This window comes from Macrotis lagotis, chromosome 1 (genome assembly GCF_037893015.1).
Source record: "Macrotis lagotis isolate mMagLag1 chromosome 1, bilby.v1.9.chrom.fasta, whole genome shotgun sequence".
Classification (NCBI taxonomy): Eukaryota; Metazoa; Chordata; class Mammalia; order Peramelemorphia; family Peramelidae; genus Macrotis; species Macrotis lagotis.
The window spans coordinates 733,006,091-733,024,159 of NC_133658.1; the positions used below are offsets into that span (position 1 = coordinate 733,006,091).

At 33.8% G+C, this 18,069-nt stretch overlaps 1 protein-coding gene across 1 annotated transcript in view; it reads left to right on the plus strand.

The window, feature by feature from the left end:
- Positions 1 to 17,697: 17,697 nt before the first annotated feature.
- Positions 17,698 to 18,069, plus strand: part of USP12 (ubiquitin specific peptidase 12) — a 140,009-nt gene continuing 139,637 nt past the window's right edge. Inside the window, exon 1 of the mRNA XM_074216168.1 lies at positions 17,698 to 17,770. The gene's annotated coding sequence lies outside the window, so the exon portion shown is untranslated. The remainder of the gene's footprint in view (positions 17,771 to 18,069) is intronic.

Sequence of the window (18,069 nt, forward strand, 5' to 3'; positions counted from 1 at the left end):
TTGTTCTGTTTTGTCTTCTGCTTTTGCAAGACAATCAGGTTAAGTGACTTGCCCACACAGCTAGGTAATTATTAAGTGTATGAGGTCTCATTTGAACTCAGGTCCTCCTAACTCCAGGGCCAATCTTTCTTTAAATCCATTTTAGCCTCCATTGTTTCTCTCCCATTATCTCCCCTTGTCCTTCTTGGCAGAAAAAAAAGGTAGAATTAAATAAAATTATTTAAAATTTTTTTTATTCATTTTGAACTTTAAAACAAAAAGAGAAAAAAGAAAATATTTCCATTTGTGCAGCACTACATGTATATAGAAAGTTTCTCCGTCTCTCTGTCTCTCTCTCTCTCTCTCTCTCTCTCTCTCTATATATATATATATATATATAACCATATGTCTATTTATCAATTTTATGAATAGCAGCTTCCTTCATGGGTTCTTTGTGGTTGATTTGAGAGCTTATAATACTTATAATGACAATTGTTCTTAGAACAATATTACTATTACTGTTCCCTTGGTTCTGCCCATTCCACTCTTTGTTATTTTAAATTTATTATATTTTTATATATTATTCTAAATTTATTATATTTTATATATCTTACCATATAAAACAAGTTTTTATTCTAAATTGCTATTTCCCTTAAGGACTACCATGTTTCTCTACTTGTCAAATAAGTCCTATTAGCTGAATAAGGTGCTTTTTGGCTCTTTTGGTCTCCCTTGTTCTAACAATTAGTTGTTTGTCTCAATTGCAAATTTTTTTTTATTTTCATTTCTTTTAGTTTTATACTAATTCTTTTCTTTGCATTAACAGTTCAGGAGTCTGGCTATACACAGATAAAGACCTCTTCATCCAGGAAGATCACTTCAGCTCAGGAACCCTTTTGATACCTTTGAAATATTCTTTGGCCCTGGAGTCCCTCCCTCTGATCGGAGGGAGGAGAGCTTTACCTAGAATTTCCATTTAGACAACTCTTCATTTCCCTCCTGGCCGAATTTTTATCTCCCCCTGGCCCTTTAGTTTCCCTTTATGTGCTGTCTTCCCTATCAAAATGAGGAAAGGGTTTGTCTTTCTTTTTGCTTGTATATGTATTTGCAGAGCTTACTACTATGCCTATCATGTAATAATCATTTAATAATAGTCTGTTGATGAGTAAATTTAATGAGTCTTTACCTTTCTATTAAAATATAATCACTTTATTTTTTTGGTGATATTGTAACTCATGTTTAATGTCTTCAGAATTTTAACTTGAAAAAAGAATTCATAAGGTAACTTCAGTCCTAAGAATCTGTTGCTTTGATAGGAGTCTATCTCACTTATCCCTCTCAGACAAGCTTCATATCCCTCCTTATTCCCAGGCTATCTTCTAGACCCTTCTGGTCATTCTACTCCCACTCTCATTCTCCAAGCTCTAGAATGATGATCAAATTAATTACAATATTGTGTGTCAGTCTATTTTCTGTAATCCCACTCCCTCCAGTAATTTTCTATACTCTCTTATGTGTGTTTTCGCCTTTTATATTGCAAGCTTCTTAAGAGTGGAGACTATTTTTGCTTTTGTATCCTCAGTGCTGGATACATAGTAAATGTTTAATAAATAAAAGCTTTTTCATTCATTCCTTCATCTATTCATTCATGTAGAGATATGGAATTTCTGTTCATTACATAAGACTTTGATTCCTCTCATTCCTGATTTTTTACTCATGTTTCCAATATGATTCTCATTATCTTTCCCATACACACTTTTGCATTAAAGTGGTGGTCATTCAAATGAGAGATAGAGAACGTTATGAAATACAAAATGGATAATTTTGATTACATTAAACTGAAAAGTTTTTGCACAAATAAAACCAAATACAACCAAAATTAGAAGCAAAATAGGAAACTGGGAAAAAATTTTTAGTCAGTGTTTCTGATAAAGGTCTCTCATTTCTAAAAATAGAGAACTGCATCAAATTTATAAAAATATAAGTCATTTCCCAATTAATAAATGGTCAAAGGATATGATCACAAAGTTTTCAGATGAAGAAATTAAAACTATCTATAGTCATATGAAAAAATACTCTGTCACTATTAATTAGAAAAATGCAAATTAAAACAATTCTGAGGTACCACCTCACACCTATCAGATTGGTTATATGAAAGAAAAGTTAAGTAATAAATGTTGAAAGGGATGTGGGAAAACTGGAACACTAATGCACGTTTGGTAGACTTGTAAACTAATCCAGCCATCTGGAGAACAATTTGGAATTATGCCCAAAGGACAATAAAACTATGTACACCCTTTGAGTCAGCAATATCCCTACTAGGTCTATATACCAGAGAGATGACTGAAAAGGGGGAAAGACCTACAGGTACAAGAATATTCATAGCAATTCTTTTTTATTGTGGTGGCAAAGAATTGGAAATTGAGGGGATGCCCATCCATTGGGGAATGACTGAACTAGTGGTATATTGAATATAATGGAATATTGTTGTTATATAAGAAATCATGAGCAGACTGATTTCAAAAAAATCTAGAAAAAATTACATGAACTGATGCTGAATGAAGTGAGCAGAACTAGGAGAACATTGTATATCTTAAGGCAACATTGTATGATATTTAACTATAATAGATGTAATTGCTCTCAGCAATATAGTGATAAAAGATAATTCTAAAAGATCTGCAATAGAAAATGCCATCTACATCCAGAGAAAGAACTATGGGATTTAAATGCAGATCAAAGCATACTATTTCACATTTTAAAAATTTATTGTTTTTTCCTTCTTGTGATTTTTCCCTTTTGCTTTGATTCTTTTTTCACAGTATGACTGATATGGAAATATATGTAATATGAATGTACATATATAACCTATATCAGATCAGTTACTAACCTAGAGTAGGGGGGAGGGAAGGGTGGAAGGGAAGAAAACTACAAAAATGAATATTGAAAATTTTCTTTGCTTATAATTGGAAAAATAAATATATAAGAAAGAATGAAAGAGAAAGAAGAAAAGAAGAGGTGGCTAGGTGGTGCAGTGGATAGAGCACCGGCCCTGGAGTCAGGAGTACCTGAGTTCAAATCTGGCCTCAGACACTTAATAATTACCTAGCTGTGTGGCCTTGGGCAAGTCACTTAACCCCATTTACCTTGCAAAAACCTAAAAAAAACCAGAAATAAAAACAACAAAATTTTGGTCATTTAATTTGAAGAATGTCTTACCAAATCCTTCATAAAATTTGCCTGTCTCTAGCCTCAGCAAGTAATACATATTGATATAAGCTAGTTATCTCCATGGTGACCTTTTTTGCAAATACTTACCAAGAACACTATGATACAAATGATCAACAGTCATAGAAAATGCTGTTTTTGATTACCCTTCAGAAAATGAAAAAACAATTTAGCCAGTCATTTCTTTGCTTCTCCAAGGAGTACTTGTCAGCTGTCTTTTCACATAGTTGTAGCTTTTTTGTGTTCTTTTCTAACATCATGAATATTTAGCATGTTTACTCATTTGTCATTGGACAAAGATTTCACATTTAGAGTACTAGCAGCTAAGTTAATATTTCTAATCTAAATTTGATATAATTTTTAGCACCCCTTTGCCTCCATTTCTACCATTTTTTCTACCATCATTACCAGGTTTTCAGTGGATTTACTGCTGAGCCAGAAATCAGAAAAACCTGAGCTCAAGTCCAGGTTAAGATAGTTACTAGCCATGTGATCCCAGACAAATCACTTAAACTCTGTCTCAATTTCCTCATCTGTAAAATGGTGAATAATACCACCTATCTCCCACCTATCTTTTTTATGTCACTGTCTGCATATTAACCATCATTAGTAATGTGTTGCAATGTACATATATGTACACTTTTCCTAGGACTGTTGTGAGGGTTAAATGGGAAAATATTCATAAAGTACTTAGCACATAGTGTGTGGCACATAGTAAGAGCTATAGAAATATTAGCTATTATTTTTAACAGTACAAAAGCAGAGGAATCTGAGGAACATTTTGTGCTTTTCCTTGTTTCATGTTTTGCCAGGGCCAAAGAATTCATTACCCATTAGCAAGTCTACTAGTGATAAGCCTCTCACCAACTGGACTAGTTGTCCAAAAGCAGATTCAATTTAATACTTGGGGTCATGCTGGAAACCTTTCCAATGAACTTGTCAGAGCTTATACTGCAATGATGTAGTCTTTGAGAGATCTAAGTCACCTTCATATCATCATGAGGCATACAAGTAGGACTCTGTAAGGACATTACCGGGTTTTAAAGAAAAATGAGCACTTTTAAATAGAGGCACATCTGGAGAAATGAAAGATTATTTTAAAAATGAAAAAATTTGAAAAAGAAAGATGGTTAACTCTCTGAAGAATTTTGTTTTGGGAGCAAATCCTCCTGTGTACAAGTCTTTATACATTTGGAGACTTTTTGAACTCTTGGAGATGTATCCTCTGGTAATTAGCAGGATAGTTTGTCCTTTATTTACATATATACATACACACACATATATACAGTTTGATTCTCTATATGTCTTTTGAACATCTGTCTTTAGCAATACTATGTTTTATAATGTGAACATCTGAAGGATTTGGCATCAATGTTGTTTTCATAGGACTGTGAAAAATGAAACAGTGCTGAGTAAATGAATTTTTATGATAATGTTTATGAACTACAGCTGATGACAATCTCAAACAACAGTATTTCACTGTCTTCATTATCTTTAGGAAGTACCACCTGCTGACTTTTCTAAGAAATAATATGGTGTTGGTTGTTTCTCATATTCATTCTCTCTTCTTATGTCTTATGTATGTAGTCAGCATAGTATAGTAGTAAATAGCACTAAATTTGGAAACAAAGGACTTGGCTTCAAGTGTTGGGTACTAGTTTTATAACTAGGTGAACAACTGTATCTTAATTTTCTTATCTGTAAAATGGGGATAATCATATTGTATTACCTATCTCACAGGGTGGTTGTGATAAAAGGGTTCTGTAAATTATATATACTTTGAAGAATATATGAATTCTCATTCATGTGGATTATTCCCTTCATCAATCGACAAATTAACAAAGAATCTGGAAAGAATTTGATAAGACATTCTCCAAATAATACTAATAGAAACAAATGAAAGTCATTCCTTGCCCTTCATTAGCTTACATATTAGTGGAGAAAGAAAATAAGGAAACTGAAAGAGGGAAGAGGAGAAATAAAGGAAAGAAAAATGAAGTTAAGAATTGGTCAAGAGAGGCATTGTAGAGAAAAAGTTTCAGATTCAGGAGATAAGCTAAGTGAGGGGGAAAAAGGGAATGAATATGTCTGTCACCTATCCTTCCTTAAACTAGAGGTGCCAGGAAGAACTGACCAGTCAGAGGGAGGAGTGATCTTCCAGTGTGAGGATCAGGGTAAAGAATGAGAATGCTGCTGGGGCACCTGCAATACATATCCCATCCAGAGTTCATCTTGTGTGACTCTTCACTATATCTTTCCATAAATTCTCTCTTTTTTTTAGGTTTTTGCAAGGCAAATGGGGTTAAGTGGCTTGCCCAAGGCCACACAGCTAGGTAATTATTAAGTGTCTGAGACCAGATTTGAACTCAGGTACTCCTGACTCCGAGGCAGGTGCTTTATCCACTACACCACCTAGCTGCCTCCCATAAATTCTCTATAAAGGATCTACCTAATAAATTGTGGGCCTCCTTTGATTCTTTTAATATCTTGTAATTACCAGTTTCTTGGCTAGTTCTCACTACATGACTGACCCCCTCCCTTTGCTGTCATGTATTTTTCTGATGATATTTTTATGTCACTGTTTGCATATTAACCATCACTGGTGATGAGATTGTGGGCAACTTTAAAAGGGACAGTACTCAGGGGTGTGCTGGAGTCAGATGGAACTGGCTCACAGAGGAAATTGTTAAATTTTCAGTGTAAGCAACCCAGAAATTAGCAGATGTTACAAAAAGGGACTATATTTATTGTTTAGACTTAAGAAAATTATTTAATAAAAAATAAATTTAATTTAATAATCAAGATTAAAGTATGCTATGTGTACATCCCTGCTCCCCCTAGAAAGCTATTTGTTAAACATTTACCACCACACTCCTGGGCATAGTTTCCAGGAATAATGTTCCCCCTTGTTCTCTACACTGCCACATCATTCTAAATACCATACTTTAAAAAGAACATTGATAAACTGAGGAGCTTATATCAGAAGCCTTGCATTCATATGATGTCATATAGGCATCAGTTGAAGGAAATGGGTCTGTTTAATCTTAAAGAAAAGGAAAATCATAGAGAAGGGATATAATAGTTTTCTTAGAGTATTTGAAGGGTTACTATGTGGAAGAGGATTTGTATTTATTTTTTTGAGTCCCAGAAGGCCAAATAAATAGAAGAATTAAAAGTTGCAGAAGCTAATTCAGGCTGGATGTAAGGAAAAATTCCCTAAGAATTTTGTTATTGTTTAGTCGTTTCAATCTTGTCCAACTTTTCATGATCCCATTTGGGGTTTTCTTGGCAAGGATACTGGAATGGTTAGCCACTTCCTTCTCCAACTCATTTCACACATGAGGAAATGAGGCAAACAGGGTTAAGTGACTTGCCTGTCACACAACTAATAAGTCTAAGGCCAGATTTGAACTCAGGAAGATGAGTCTTCCTTACTTCAGGCTTAATGCTCTATCCCTGCATCACCTAGCTGCCCTCCTAAAAGTGCACTGGGTTGTTCAGGACAAGGCTGGATGATCACCTGTCAGATATATTGTAGTAGTAATTCTTTTTAGGAGTTAGACTGATTGATTGTTGAAATCCCTTCCAATTCTAATGAAAGAGGGACTGACCAATAGAGGATCAAGTCCTTTAAGCATGTTACTCTACCTTGTACCAACTCATATAAGAAGCATGCTGATCCTACTTCTGGAAGATATGTGATTTAGGGACAGCCCTCCTCTACATCACCTCACATAGTATGTGCAGGTCTGTGGGCTTACTCTGTGGTAATAAAAAGCCTTTTAATTGCCTGCTATACTGGAACTATCTATCTCTCTCTTTCTCTATATCTATATCTATATCTATATATCTATCTAATATATGTACATATATACATACATACATTCTATTAAAGATGTATATATATACACATATATGCTTTATATATATTTATATATATGTACATATATATATATATATATATATATATATCAATAACTGAAATAAACAGACTAGGGAAGAGACCAATCCTGAAAAATCATCTATTTATCCCAATTGAGTAGTGAATTAGCCAGACAGACAGCCATGTCCTGTAAGGAAGAGAACAACCATTTATTGTCTATGCCTTGCCTAGAAGTGTACTTGGTCAGGGGCAATGTTTCATAGCAATTACCTCAACTTTGAGCCTATTCTTTCCAGGAATCGTGGTTTTAGAAGAGAGGTTGTGAACAATGGGCTTGCAGTTTCAGTTAGATCTAACTATATCTTTTTAGTTAATATTCTTTTATAAAGTTTAATTGATTATATTTACTGTGAAGACAAAATAAGACCTAAAGTGTGTGTGTGTGTATGTGTGTGTATGTCTTTTCACTAAATGTTCTTTGACAAAAGCAAACTGATCATATATCACAGCTGTATATTGCAGTAAATTGAGCACTGCACCTGGAGTCAGGAAGACTTGAATTTAAATCTGGCTTCAGGTGCTTACTAGTTATTTGACACTGTACACGTCATATCATTCTGTTTGCCTCCATTTCCTCATTTGTAAAATGAGCTGGAGAAAGAAAAGATATTCCAGTATCTTTGCCAGGAAAACTCCAAATGGGGTTATGAAGAGTGAGACACAATTAGACAACAAAAAGAATTAATCATAATTATTTAATTGATATTGAGAAAGTGGTAGGTAGTCAATTGATATTGGAGCAGTAATTCATTGTTATATGATACTGAGATGATAGTAATTGGCATTTGTCATAAATATTGAGGAGGAACATATTAGAAGAAGAAGAATTAAGAGAAAGAGAAGCAGTGAAAAATACCCCTATCCCTTAGAGATACCTTGAGAATTCTGAGAAGTATAACCAAGCTCTAGAGAGCTGATCTTCTGGGAAAAGTATGAACTGGAAAAATGATCCACAAAGCCTATCTTTGTTACACTAAAAATGTGGAATTCTGAGATGCATCATTTCATTGTCCCTTAGGCCAGATTAAACTGTTCCAAGGATCATAACCATATATCATTATGAAGAGAAACTGTGAAATCATTTTTTGTTTCAGAGATTAGTTCAGTATTATTAAAAATACCACACAATTTCTCAACTCATTCTCTTACTATTCACTATTACAACTCATTGCCTATCTATAATGTCTATATAAATTTGAGATTAAGGGCAACTAGATGGCACAACGGATAGAGCACTGGTCTTGGAGATAGGAGGACTGGAGTTTGTATCCTGCCTCAGACATTTACTAACTGTGTGACCTTGAGCAAGTCACTTAAACCTGATTGCCTCATATCCAGAGCCATCTCCTGATCCATAATTGGTCACTGAACCCAGAAGACTCTGGAGGAGAAAGTGAGGCTGGTGATGTGGCACAGCTCCCCCCTTACTTCAATCCAATTCACATGCTTGTCATGGCATCATGTCCCTGATGTTATGGTCTTCTTCAAAAATGAAGGACAACCCTTAAATCTGATGTTAGTATTATAAAAGTAATAAAATATTACAAGTAATGTTCTTTTTGTTCAGTTGCTTCAGTTTTGTGACTTCATAACCCCATTTGGGGTTTTCTGGCAAAGATATTAGAGTGGTTTGCTATTTTCTTTTTCAGATCATTTTTTAGATGAGTATCTGAAGCAAATAGGGTTAAATGACTTGCCTAGGATCACACAACTAGTAATTGTCTGAGGCTGGATTTAAACCCTGGTCTTCCTGATTCCTTCATCAATAACGTGTTTCAGGTATACATAGCTTTTATTCATGTACAGACACAAAACTATAATTATAGCACATATTTTTACAAACCACCACTTCAATCTTTATTATATTATGGTGGCACATGAATTACTCCAAATTCCTGAAGGTAACAGAAACAAGCTGTAGCAGGTCCTACCAAACCAAAAAAGTTTTGATTGTGAGCCCAGAAGCTAACTGTGTATCTGTTATTTTACAAACCAGTCTAGCTAAGTTTTGTGTCATTGACAAAAGATGATTCCCTATCCCCTTCCCCCGCTTTGGCCACAGCACTCTTTATGACTGTGTCATTAAATACAGCAGGATTGCAATCAACATTAGGGGAAAGAATGTCCAAACCAATAAAACTACTGATCCTTGAAGAATTGAGTCATCTTTATAGCATCCACAGGAAATAGGCACAAATACAACATAGAATACTGAATTATCAGCTAATGGAAATAAAAAGTTTAAATAAACAGTCCTTGGCATCATGGAACTTATATTCTAGAAAGAGGAAGACATAGAGATCTCGTTATATGATATTATATAATAGATGCATTCAAATGTTAGTTCCCTGCATTCCTTCACCCCCAGAGCTATATAAATTAAAAGAGAGAAATTTGTTACTTACCTGGAAACATCTGAGAGACTTCTTAGAGAAGATGGAATTTGAATTGTTTTTGAATGATGAAGAAGAAGAAATGAACAAATGAAATGGCAGTGGGTAGGGAGGGCAGGAAAAAGGAGATTCCAGACAGAGACAACAGTTTGAATGAAAATACAAAGTCATGAAATAGAATGTGTCAAGAATTCTTACATAAATCCAGAAAGATATGATGCCATCAAAAGCAGTGAATTTTGATTGCCAGATTGGAAAGTTTCTCTGACAAGGAGGGAGCTATTGAAAAATTTTGAGCAGAGGAATGACAGGATCTATGCACAAGGTAAGATGAATTGGAGAGATGGAAGAACAAAAGCATGAAGACCTGTAAGTAGGTAGGCCATTACAGTAGTCATATGGATGGTAATGAGAACCTCAATTAAGGTAGTGGCAGTAGTACTGAATAAAGAAGAGAGCATATGTAAATAATATTGTAAAGACAGAATTGATAAATCTTAGTAGAAGCAAGTTTTATTCCTATTTATACTGAAGCATAGGTTGAAAGTCAGATTGTAGAATGGGAAGACTGAAATGAATCATGAGAGATCAACTAGTCAAACCCTACCCTCAGGTAGAACTATTTAAAAATATCCCTGGAGAATTAATTATATTTCAAAAGACCTCTAGATATAATCTTCCCAGATTTTTTTGTTTTAACATTCAATAATCTTAACAGTATTTTCTTTCTTATCTTCAACCTAAATCACTGATTGCAATTTCAGCTTAAACTCTTTTCCTTATTCCTGGTGTTCCATGAAGATAAAGAGCAACAAGCCTTCCTCCTCTGTGTCAAACTCCTTTCGAGAGCTGAAGGTTATTATTTAGTCATCCTCTAACCTTCTTTTCCAAACTGAGTCATTTTAATTTCTTTACTTTTCCTGCATCAGTTTTATTTTCCAAACTTTTAATTGCTCTATGGGATTCTTCACTGAAACACTATCCAACCAAGTTCTCCTAAGTCATTGAACACAAACCTAGGTCCTGCATTGTGGTAATGATTCTAGCAGCAGAATAGGATTCCTAGAGAAATATGATGGATATCAAACATCTCAGGATTTGTAAAGAACAAGCATTCTCTCTTAGACCTGAAAGTGATTTAGGTCTAAATCCAGGGCAGCTAGGTGGCACAGTGGTTAGGGTACCAGTCCCAGAGTCAGGAGGTCTAAAGCCAAAGAAGCAAGGCTAGGCCTGGAATTGGGAAGATCTGAGTTTTTATCTCGCTTTGATACTTATTGTGTAACCCTCTGTTTGTCTCAGTTTCCTCAGCTGTAGAATGGGGATAGTACCTCCTTTTCAGAATAATTGTGAGGATCAAATGAGATAATATTTAAAAGTACTTATTTAGTACAGTGCCTAGAATATAGTAGGTGTTATGCAAATACTAATTATTATTATTATTATTATTATTATTATTACAAAAGAATTAAACCATAACTAGGAGTTCTTAAAGGGAAAAATATAGTCTGACAGACAGGAAAGAAGGAAAAGCAGGGACCTAGAAAACTCAGCAATAATAGCTGTAGTACTTAAGATTCAACATCCTTGGTTCTACTCACAACCAAGAAGCCAAGCTGGAAAGATTTAGCAGCACAAGGACAATGACCAAGAGGAGGAACTGAGAGCAGGATTGAACTTGTAAGAGAAAGATGGACATGGGTCATCAAGTCTGAAAGCATCTCAGAAAAGAAAACTCATGCTGAAGTTTATTATACCCATCTCTTCTCAGAATAAGGAAAGTTCCCTCCAAAAGCTCTACCTTTTTCTCAGCTCCCCCACCCTGTACCCCTTTCTATATTCTGTTTGCTTCTTTTACCTAAATATATCATGTATCCTGAATTTTGCTTCAAATATAAGGAGGCCAAGGGTTAGGCTAGAGATACATTTAACTTTCAGATCTCTGTCTCTAAGTTAGAAATTTTCCTAACTGGGAACTCTGAGATATAATGATCATATCAGTAACTTTATTGTGTATAAACTTCACAAAATAGAAGAGAAAGTTTCCATGAGGACTTTAAGGCCATTATGTTGAGTACAAATTCATACACAATAAAGTAGCTTGCTGTCATAACAGGATATAGTTAATTAGATCCACAGCCTCCTATGTGAGAAAGGAAAAGGGAAATAGCTAAGACATAGGTAAGATAGGCAAGGTTTTAATGAGAATCAACTCCACCCCTTCCAGAAAGGAAGAGGAAACAAAGACAAGGAATGGAAGTACAATTCTGCAGTGGGGAAACAAAACAACTTGATCAGTTTAGCTGGAACATAGAGTAGGTATATGAAGGAAATGATATTTAAAATTTTTGTTTTTAGTATATTTTTATTTAGTGAAATAGTTCTCAATTACTTGTAAAAAAAGTTTAACATTCATTTTTTAAAATGTTGAGTTCCAAATTTTCCCTCTCCCTCCTTATTTTCCCCACCTCTTGAGAAGGCAAGCAATTAATATCAGTCATACATATGATAACATGAAATATATTTCCTTTTTAACCATATTGCAAAAGAAAACACACACACATACAAATCCAAGAAAAATAAAGTATAAAAATATGTAATATACTCTCTACAGTAGATAACATTTTCTTTGGAATTATTTTGGATAATTATCTTTTTTTTAAGTTTTTGCAAGGCAATTGACTTGCCCAAGGTCACACAGCTAGGTAATTATTAAGTGTCTGAGGCTGGATTTGAACTTAGGTCCTCCTGACTCCAGGGTCAGTGCTCTATCCACTATACTACCTAGCTGCCCCAGGATAATTGTCTTGATCAGAATAGCAACGTTTTTCTCAGCTGATCATCCTTATAATATTGCTGTTACTAGTTCTGCTTACTTCACTTTGCATCAATTCATATAAGTCTTCCTAAGTTTTTCTGAAAGTATCCTGATCATCATTTCTTATAGCACAGTAGTATTTTATCATAGATTTAGAATAAAATAGTATTAGAACACATAATTAGAATACAATAGTATTTCAGTAGTAATCATATATCACAACTCATTCAGATTTTCCCCACTCAAAAGGTATGTCCTCAATTTCCAATTCTTGGTCATTACAAAAAGAGCTGCTATAAATATTTTTGTATGAATAGGTCCTTTCCCCTTTTCTTTGATCTCTTTGGAATACAAATCAGGAGTGTTATTGTTGAGTCAAAGGGTATGCACAGTTTTATAGATGGAATGCACTAGGGAGCCATTGTTCTTTTTTTGATCTGGAAAGGACATGTTCACAATTCAAGTCATTTAAGAAATGGATTAGAAAGGGTAGATCAGTACAATAATTTTGCAATCTTTTTCAGAAGCCTTAAATTCATACACAACTTAATAATGAGAATAAGAATAGTTCACATTTATATAATGCTTTAGGGTATGTAAAGACTTTATATTCATTGTCTCATTTGGTTCTCACAACCTTTCTGAGGTAAATACTATTAAAGAGAGAATGTAATACAGGCTGTTTCTTATTTGATCAAGGGTTAAGTTATGTGGTATAAGCATAATAATTGTATGGGGAACATGTATATATTGTGAGAGAAGATTTTCATGGACTACATGGAAATTGAACTGTCTTATAGGATAAGTAAGATTATGCTAGGTGAAAAGAAGTTAGGAAGTAGATTTTAGTCTGAGTAAATACCAAGAACAAAGAGGTGGTAATGAAAACTATGAGAGTGAGGATTCCTTGTTTCTAAGGAAACAAGTTTGACTGGAGCAGTATCTGGCTTCCATTGGGGGAAGGGGTATTATAATAAACTTTCTTATTCCTTCATTCAGAACATTGGGGAAAATGTTAATAAATTCATATTTTTCTTTAATCTTATTTCCAATATCCTATTGTTGCTAGAAGTCTGATGCTGAATATCACCAGCTTCTGCATCTCTGGGCTACGCCTTTTTTTAAAAATTTTTTTTGCAAAGCAATACCCACAGTCACACAGCCAGGTAATTATTAAGAGTCTGAGGCTATATTTGAACTCAGGTCCTTCTGACTCCAGGGCTGGTGCTCTATTCACCACACCACCTAGCTGCCCCAGTTATGCTTTCTTGATCATCCTCCTTTATCACTTCATGTGTGATCCTAATTACTTCTCTAATGTTACCCCTACCTCTTTCCCTTTTTTGTCTGTGGTGGACTTGCTTTCCAGTCAAAGTTGCAGATTATTCCTGTGACTTCTTCTTCAAGTACAACTTCCCAACAATCACTCCAAGAACCAGTGACTTATATTTCTATTTTTCATACCCATTCTTTTTTTTTTTTTAATTTACTGCCAATTGTCTATAAAGGTGATAGCTGTGGCTTAAAGAGCAGAGGACTCTTCACAGGGAAATCAGTACAATCTCAGTAAAGGAAGATTTGAATTATCCTACCCAGAATTCTGTTTAATGATGTTCTTAATGCATCAATTTTCTTTTCTTTTCATTAGCATATTTGGTAATTGTTACTTTCAGATAAATTATATCTAAATTATCTCTGAAGTTCTGTACTTCAGAGTTCTTTTTTTTTCTTTTTTGGTGCTGCTGTCTAAACAAGTCTTTTAAATTGCTCCATCTAGAGTTTTTGTTCAAGTTCTGAGACTCTTATAATTTAAGGGGAAAAAAAGGTCTATTCATCTTGTAATTTTACTTATCATGGAAATTAGATAGTCCAGGGTACATTTCGTCCTGTTGACTCACATCTGACCTCATTATGATACAAAAGAATATGTATTATAATAAAAATGTAGTCATTTCTCAGTTATAAACCTACTTAGACCTTGAACCAGTTGATCTGTATGGTAATAAAACTATCAGATTATTAACATCATCCTTATTACTGAACTGAATGCTCCAAAGTGAACTTTAAATATAAAATTATTGAAACTGAGACTCAATCTTTGGGAATTCAAATAAAGCTGGTGTAGTACTGGAAGCACAGAACTCAATAAATAGTAGATGGATTGGAATAACATGACTATTATTGATAATCTTCTTTTTATCCCTCCAGTTACCTTTAGACTAGAAAAGATAAGTTGCTATTTTTTTGTCACACCATTAGTCAAAAAGAAGGTTCAACCTGAATTAGTCAAATTTTTACCTATACAATTTTGTGTAATTTATTTATATTCCTATGGGGTAAAAAAGGCTCAATTTCATTATTTTTTAATATAACTGTAGATGAAAAATGACTCAAAACATGTGGATTATAAATTATATTATAGATTCTTTTACTGATCCTGCAAATCAAATACTTCAAGACATCTTTTGTCTTTGTTGACTCACAACTTGTCATTATAGGTTTTTACTGATACAGTAAATTAAATGTTTTGTGACATTTCTTATTCTTGTTGACATACAACTTTCTATGACACAAATAATAGCAATTCTACAATCAAAGAGCCTCTTTTCAGGAGAGAATTTGTTAAACAGCTCTCAGAGCTTAGAACTATATAGCAAAGTTCTCTATGCAGAGAAGTGAAACAATTAAATTATTTTAAAAATTATATTACAAACTTAACCACCACCAAACACTAATAATCAGTTGTACACACATAATACAATGTAAAAGAAAGACTAGCTTAATGGGTTGAATATGTGACTGGTATAGTTAGCAAAACCTGACTTCAATTCCAATCTGACTTCACACTTTACAACAAACACCAGGCAAATTTCCACACCTGGAAGTACCCTATAATTAAATCACACATCCTTCACAAATTCAAACAATAAAGAATATAATTTTATATAACATTTTTGGTATTGAACAAAGTACAAGTGACTAAATTAACACAGTCTGTTACTCCCAAGATAAAATGTTTTTGTTTTGTATTACTAAGTCAATCAGATATTGTGAATTCTGGGGCTTTGTTTTTTTTATATCTATATATGCTTTAGGCAACTCTTGGGATTTGATTTATTAATTTGTGATTTGTGATGATGAAGAGCAGTTATATATCTGGATTCCTCTATATTGATTAAACTACTAATCCTTCATATATTCAAGTACTGAAGAACATGCTTTTACAAAAAAATTCTTAAATTTGGGAAGGGTTAAAAATAATCACATTAAAAAACCATCTCTTCCCAGAAGTTTCTGCTTTATATCTCTTAACAAGTCAGCCTGACATTTCATTCCCTGTGACTTTTTTACATATATGTATATGTTGGCATGTGTACAAATAGACACGTGCATGTGAATGCATGTATTTATACATGTGTGTATGTGTAAATGTGTGTATACTCATATAGGGATGTGTTGAGTCAACTTGAACCAGCTCATGTAAGGACCAATTGTTAAGTTTTCAGTATAAATATTCACATCTTGAATAATAGCAAAGTCTAGAAATCAGGGCTTGATTTAGTGTTTTGTCTGTTGTCTGGACTTAATAAAATGATGAAAAAATATTAATACCAATTAAATTATAAAACATGTCATATCCACCTTTTCTGAAAATGCTGTTTGTTAAACATTTGCCAGTATCCTCCTGCTTGCATCCATATGCACATAAGTATATTGCATATTTCTTGTGTATATGTACATGTATATATGTATAGATACATGTGTATGTGTGGCCATTCCTGTTTTCAAGGCAACTGTCTAGAACTACGAGTTGCAGAGCAGTTACTGACCTGCCCTGTAAAATTTCTTCCTTAGAAGTTTCAATGAAATTACAGGTCAAGTTCACATATAGCTATGTAGTTCCATTGCTACCTAGATATACTACTGCTACATAGACAAAGAATGTAGAATTGCACATGGGTCACCCAAATGATGATATAGACCAAAAAAAAAAATCACTGAATTACTGAACTGTCCAAAGGAAAACATGAAGATGCAAGTGACTAATCTGGAGTATAGATCACAACTGGACAATTTCAGGATGACTGACTTTTCAGGAAAGTTAGGAAACCTAAGGAAATGATAAATATGAAGAATGCAAAGAAATTAGAGATATCCTTACAAAGTGTTGCCAAACAGGATCACCATCAAAGTATATTTTATTTCTGCTGTCCTTATACCTATCCTTTTGCTTCTGCTGGTATATTATTTTATTTATGTTGTCAGAATGTACTGATGACTTGGCTTGGACTCATTTGATAAGACTCTACATTTCCTTTCATTCTTCATATTTATCATTTCTTTCATTTTTTCTAATTTTTGGAGAAATATTAACAATCCTGAAGGTTATGATGTTATGTTTTATGTATGTAAAGTTATAAATTACGATGTATTTTCCAGGTCTGTCACTTGAGTCTACATGTTTTCCAATTCTTTGGATAATTCAGGGATTTTTTTGCCTATATTTCTCTCTGTGAGCTGCACTCTGTACAATTCTTTTTAATGCTTCAGTGGAAGTGTATGTGTATATTATATATATATTATATATATATATTTCTAATATGAAAACATGTATATATAAGCATATTTCAATACATGTTTGGACTGAATCTATTTGTTGTTAGTTGCTCTTTTGAATTTTCTGAGTTTTTCTACTGTAAACTCCAAATTGGACACTTTCTTCATCATTTCCTAATCTAGTCTTTTTCATCATCTTTCAATTCTGGCTTCAGTGTTTCATGTGATTTTTCATGTGTTGATTTTTATTTTCTTGTGTAAATGGGGGGAGGGAAAAGAGCCGTTTTTCTTTTTCTTTCTTTCTTTCTTCCTTCCTTTTTTTTTTTTTAGTTCTTCTCTTGTTTTGGAGTGGTATATGAGAACTTTGATTCCCTTTGCCTCTCATGCTCTGATCTCTGGAAAGCCCCAAATGTAACAGTATCTATAGCACTTGCTTAATAAAGATGCTAAATAGGATTCAACTAAAGCAATAATATTGTTGCTATTAACAATCCTTTCAGTTATAATAATTTATTCTTTAGTTCCCTTAGTCATTCAATCAAGAAGCATTTATTAAGCTCCTTCCATATATATGTTAGATACTTTTAAATTCTGGGGATATAAAAAAAAGGTAAAAAAATGAAAATAGAGCAAAAAAATTAAGGAGCTCAGAGTTGAACAGGATATTGTTATTGTTCAGTCATGTCAACTGTTTGACTCTTTGTGACTTCATTTAGGGTTTTCATTTGAGGTATTTCAGAGGGAAGGTACTAAGATTAAGGAGGACCTGGAAATGAGTCTTACAAAAGGTAAGACTTTAGCTGACACTTGAAAGTAGCCTGGAAGACTAGGAGGTGAAGATGAGAAAAAGAATTCCAGGTATGAGGGACAGCTAGTAAAAATGCCAGGAGTCATGGGGTATAGCATTTATTGTGAGGAACTGCAAGGAAGCCATCAGATTACCAAAAGGTAGAAAAGGGACAGATTATGAAGAACTTTAAAAGCTGACTTTGTTCATGTTCATTTTATTTCATCTTTTTCTTCTGATTAACCTTTACATCATTAATCATCATCATTATCAAGTATTTAATGAGTACATTCTGTGTCCCAGGAATTGTGTGTTGTCCAGGTATGAATGTATCCCAATCCACAGTCAAACAGTGAAGTGACCAGAAACA